Raw genomic sequence first — 6,000 nt, forward strand, 5'->3', positions numbered from 1 at the left:
AGGGGTTTCCTCTGGTGCTCTAGTTTCCTCCCATGTTCCAGAAGATGTGCTGGTTAGGTGCATTGGCCGTGGTAAAATTTCCCTCATTTTACCCAAACAGGCACCAGAGTGTGGCAACTCAGATTTTCACAGTAACTTAATTGCAGTGTTAATGTAAGCCTACTAGAATAAACTTACTGCTGTTAATGGAATGTAGGTGTACTATGCATCCAGGATGAAAATATAGGTATGCTTGTTGATGTCATCCTTGTATTAGCTACATCTCTCACTGCTGTTGGCTTCCTGCAAAAGTTCACCAAGTTTGCAAGAGATTTGTGTGATATAGTGCCCTTTATCACTGCACAAATCAAATTTCTTTTGCAGTTAATTGCAATGAGCCATTAGGACTCCCAAGGTGAGACTAATCTTTAACTGTATGAATGCAGCAGTTACATTTACTTTTCTAATCTGGTTTCTTAAGAGAATTTTCTTGGATCATTCAGGACTCCCTGGTTGGCACCTCAACTGGCATGTCCATAAGTGTGGGATTGCGTGGGTCTCAGCCATAGAATTCCCACAGTGCAGAAGGAGGTCATTAGCCATTTGATTCTGCACTGATAACAATTCTACCCAGGCCCTATCCTCATAACTCCTCATTTACCTTGCCAATCCCCCTGATACTAAGGAGCAATTTAGCTTGGCCAATTAACCTAACCTACACATCTTTGGACTGTGGGAGGAAACCGGAGCATCCAGGGGAAACCTATGCGCTCACAAGGAGAATGCGTAAACTTCACGTAGTCACCTGAGGCCAGAATCAAACCTGAGTTCCTGGCACTGAGAGGCAGCAGTGCTAGCACAGTGCTGCCATGCTGTCCAATTCATGTGGGAATAACCAGTTTTAAATTTTTTCTTCTGCATTTTGTCATAGGTTAAGACAAAAGTAGTTCATGTTTTTTTTGTTTCTTTATGTAGAGCCAATTTCAAAGAATGGTTTATACTCTTTAGAGTTTATGATGACTCTGGGTTGTGAGACATGTGCCCTTTCCCCTCAATCCCAAACAATTTCAATATCACCTGACCTCTGAAATGACTCCCTTAATCTAATTCCACAACTTGCAAGTGTTCTTATCTCAATGCTTCCCTAACCATCTTTTCTGCCACAATTCTATGGCAGTGGATATGGAAAGGCTTCCACAGGATTGGTGGAGCTGTCTCCCAGAATTAAACAACACTTATTGTCCTTGGTATTGATGGGTAGAGGTCCAATAGTCAATCTGGACCTATTTCCACAGCCCCTTGATCCTCTAGGACTTGGCCATCGGTTCCTTATCTGGTGCAAAGTGGGCAAAAACACTGCAGTTATCAACAGCTTATAGATCATGGATGTCTGTGATGGTCAGTTTTTTTTTTAGTTTTTGCCCAGAGGTGACTGGTATGTGTTTTCCATCTGGGCAGTGTATAATCTTTGGTGAATTGCAACAATTGATGTAGAATGGAGGTTATCGCACTGTCTTGAAATAATAGCATAGACTTGAAGCTTTGTTTCAAATCTCCCATTCAAGATGGTTGCAATCATATCATCATGGAAATAATCGCAGGATTGTGATTGTTTTAGATATCCAAATCTCTGAAGCACATTCCATAATGTTTTGTGATTGAGAGTCAAGTGCTTTGGTCAGGTTGATGAATGCATTAGGTATTCTTGACGCTTTTCTTGGATTTATCTGGCAACTGCCACATTCGGACCTAAAGGAATCTCGTGTGTCTCTGGAAAATGTCACCAGCTACGGGAAGTAATTGACATGGATGCACGTGTACCTGAATGTTCCCCACAATGGACAAGGAAATGCCACGATTTCACAGCAGGATGCTTCCTCTTCCGAAGGTAGCCACGATTGTCATATTGAAGTCGCAGGGAGTTCATGCGCAGAAGGGAGCGCAGAGTCTTGATACAAACTTGCACATTAGGAGCAGAAGTAGTCATTTGGCCCCTCAATCCTGCTGTACCATTCAACCAGATCATGGTTGATCTGTTTCAATTTCCACCCCATAACATTTGATTCCCTTGCTTAGAATGTACCTCTAAAAGTATTCAATGCCTTAAAAGGCAGAAGAGACATGGTCAGAGTTCCAAAATTGCACAAGCCTCAGACAAAATGTCTCCTCATCTGTACTAAATGGGTGACTGCTAGTTTTAATACAGTGCCCCCTTGTTCTGGACTTGCCCACAAAAGGAAACATCTTTTCCATATCTGCCTTGTCAAAACTGTTCAGGATCTTTCAATCAACTCACCCCTCTTTTAAAATATCAGTGGAAACCAGCCCAGTCTCTTCAATTCATTCTGGGTTTCAATCTAGTAAACCATCAATGCATTCATGTGTTTCCTTTTAAATAAGACCAAAACTGCATACATATTAAAGATATGATACTGCCAATAGCCTGTGCACCTGAAGCAGGCATCTGTGATTCCTTGCATAAGAAAGGACAGCATTCCATTAGCTGCCTTGATGACCTGCTATATCTGCATACTAACTTTTCTTGATTCAGGCACAAGAACACCTAGATCCTTCTGCAGCCAATTACCATTTAAACATTACTCTGCTTTTTTATTCTTCCTGCCAAAGTGAATAATTTCATGCTTTCTCATATTCCACACCATCTGCCAGATTTCTTTGCCTACCTGCTCATTCAACCTATTTATATCCATCTACAAACTCCTTTATGTCTGAGGGAGCTAACATGCATTTGATGCCCTCAGCTATGCCATTCGTCACATGCTTCCAAACAGACAAAGACCCATGTGCATAATTGCATTGCCTAAATGCAGCCTTGGTTGTAAAACATACCCTCCACAGACAAAATTAATCTTAACCTTACAATTTTTCCTATCTTCACAAATTATAAGTGTGGTGTGATGTTCTGTACCTTAAAGCAATTTGTAACATTGGGCAGGAGGGAACCAGCAGCAGGTCTAAACTGATGAGAATATTAAAAACAATAGAAGCAGGAGAAGACATTCAGCCCCTCAAATAGGCTGCTCCCCGATTCATCAGATCACAATTGATTTGATCATAACCTCAATTCCAGTTAATTTCCTGGCCCATTAATTTCCTGATGTGGAGGTGCCGGCGTTGGACTGGGGCAAACAGTAATAAGTCTGACAACACTGGGTTTAAGTCCAACCACTTTATTTGATAGTAAACTCACAAGCTTTCAAGGTTTTCCCTCTTTGTCAGGTGAATGGAGAGTACTGGCCTTAGAGCATATAACAGTGCAGAGTTTACAGATTACTGATTAGAATGCAAATCTTTACACCGAACCTGCTGTTCAAGTCTTAAATTGGCCAACAACGTGAGTGGAAGGAGCATTGAGCACAGGTTAAAGAGATGTGTATTGTCTCCAGACAGTACAGTAAGTGAGGTTTAGCAAACCCAGGCAAGTCATTGGGGGTTACAGATAGTGTGACATGAACCCAAGATCCCTGTTGAGACCATCCTCATGGTTAACAATTGCAAAGTATGATATTCCTCCACTACGGTCTGCTAGGTCTCTTTACCTACCGCACATCCTCCTGCCCCTTACCTCTGTCCAAAACAGATAATCCTATTTCAGATGTGACATAAGAACATAAGAAATAGGAGCAGGAGTAGGCCATCTAGCCCTTCAAGCCTGCCCCGCCATTCAATAAGATCATGGCTGATCTGTCGTGGCTCCACATTCCCGCCCTCTCCCCATAACCCTTAATCCCCTCGCTTATCAAAAACCCATCAACCTGCATCTTAAAAATATTTAGCGAGGCAGCCTCCACCACCTCAACGGGCAGAGAATTCCAGAGATTCACCACCCTTTGAGTGAAGAAGTTCCTCCTCAACTCCGTTCTAAACCGCTCCCCCTTTATCTTGAGGCTGTGCCCCCTAGTCCTACTGTCCTTTCTAAGCGGGAAGAGTCTCTCCACCTCTATCCTATCCATCCCATTCATCATCTTATATGTCTCAATGAGATCTCCCCTCATTCTTCTAAATTCTAACGAGTACAAGCCTAGTTTATTCAGCCTCTCTTCATAGCTCAACCCCCTCAACTCCGGTATCAGCCTAGTAAACCTCCTCTGCATTCCCTCCAAGGCCAAAATATCCTTGCGTAAGTATGGTGACCAAAACTGCACACAGTACTCCAGCTGTGGCCTCACCAATGCCCTATACAGCCGCAGCAAGACCTCCCTACTTTTATATTCAATCCCCCTCGCTATGAAGGCCAGCATCCCATTCGCCTTCCTGACCACCTGCTGCACCTGCAGGCTGGGTTTTTGCGACTCATGCACAAAGACCCCGAGGTCTCTCTGCACCGTCGCCTGCTGCAGCTTTTCGCCACGTAAGTAATAGTCTTTTCTACCATTATTCCTACCAAAGTGGACCACCTCGCACTTGCCAACATTAAATTCCATTTGCCATTTCCTGGCCCATTCGCCCAGCCTATCTAGATCCTTCTGCAGACTCTCCACACCCAAACTTCTGGAACAAAGTGCTCAGCTATTTCTCTTCCTTCCTTATGTTGTGCAGTGTCTGCATTTCTATGTCAATAAACCTGATCTGGAATTCCTCTCACTGCAGTTATGTTAATCCTGGGTTGCCTGGGAGTCTGAAAGTTCCAACATTTCGCAGGTGCAGCACAAGGTGTTGTTATTTAGTTAATTTAGTTTAATTCCTTGTTTAAATTAATTAAATACCTATATATATTGCAATTTATTGTGCATATTAAAGCCAGTACTGCCTGCAATTAAAAGTTATGTTTCTTACAGATATTTTAGGTATTTATTTTATTTATATTTATGTTAATTAATAAACCCTACTGCTCCCAGTAAACTTACTGCTTTCTATTACAAAAACCTTATTGTGAAGAAAATCATAGTTATCAGGAAATTGGAGCAGCATTTAAAGATAATTAAACATAACAAGTAAAAATAAACATCACCCACCGAGTTCCCTAAGAAGCCACACGCGATTGTCTCCAAATCAAATTGTCTACTGCGACCCTACACCAGTGTTGCTAACAACAACTTTTATCTCCCGGGCTCTGATGTGAGCAAAAACCTTGAAGGCTCCAGCTGGAATTATAGAATTATAAAATCCTACAGTACAGGAGGTCATTCGGTCCATTGATCTACACCAACCTCTATCCCACCCAGAGCCTATCCCCATAACTCCATACATTTACCCTAACTAGTCCCCTGACACTAAGGGGCAATTTATCATATTTGAACTGTGGGAGGAAACCAGAACATGTGGAGAAAATTCATGTAGACACAGGGATAACATGCAAACTCCACACAGACAGTGACCCAAGCCAGGAATCAAACCCAGTTACTCAGTGCTGTGAGGCAGCAGTACTAGCTACTGTGCCACTCAATGTGGTCCTGTTGTTTTTCATCCACTCCAATCAATGGCTGTCCACCCATGGACTCCACCCCAGGGCACAAAGGGGCAGCCTAAAGAGCACCAGTCACCACTGTGGACCCACGACAGAGGAGATGTTGGAAATGTTCTTATCAGGTTTGATGAATGGCATTATCATCTTTAAAAGAGACACCAATCTGGGAGTGAAGGAGATTGTTTTAGCCATACATTCATTTCTTCTTACCTGGGGGGATGGTCCCAACTACATACATACACACAATGGAGACAGGGAAGAGTCTTACAGCTTGGAATAACTTAAAACAAGAAAAAAACAAAGATATGGATATTAATTCATATGAATGTTGGGAGTCTCGTTATGATCCCAGCTGATGTTGCTACTGGACAAGTCAGTTCCCAGGGTGAAATCTGGCTTAAAAGATTCCAACTTTTATTTTTTGTTTAGAAACGTGGAGGGCGCTACTGAAGATAGTCACAGGTGTCAGCTGATGAACTTTTAACAAAATAAAATATTCATTAAACTAGAAAAGGTGAACTACAGTACGCTCATTACTTCTTCATTCCACTATACTTTTACAAATATATACAGACTCGTAAAGATAACACCAG

Source organism: Carcharhinus amblyrhynchos, chromosome 16 (assembly GCF_965287045.1).
Source record: "Carcharhinus amblyrhynchos chromosome 16, sCarAmb.v2.hapA, whole genome shotgun sequence".
Classification (NCBI taxonomy): domain Eukaryota; kingdom Metazoa; phylum Chordata; class Chondrichthyes; order Carcharhiniformes; family Carcharhinidae; genus Carcharhinus; species Carcharhinus amblyrhynchos.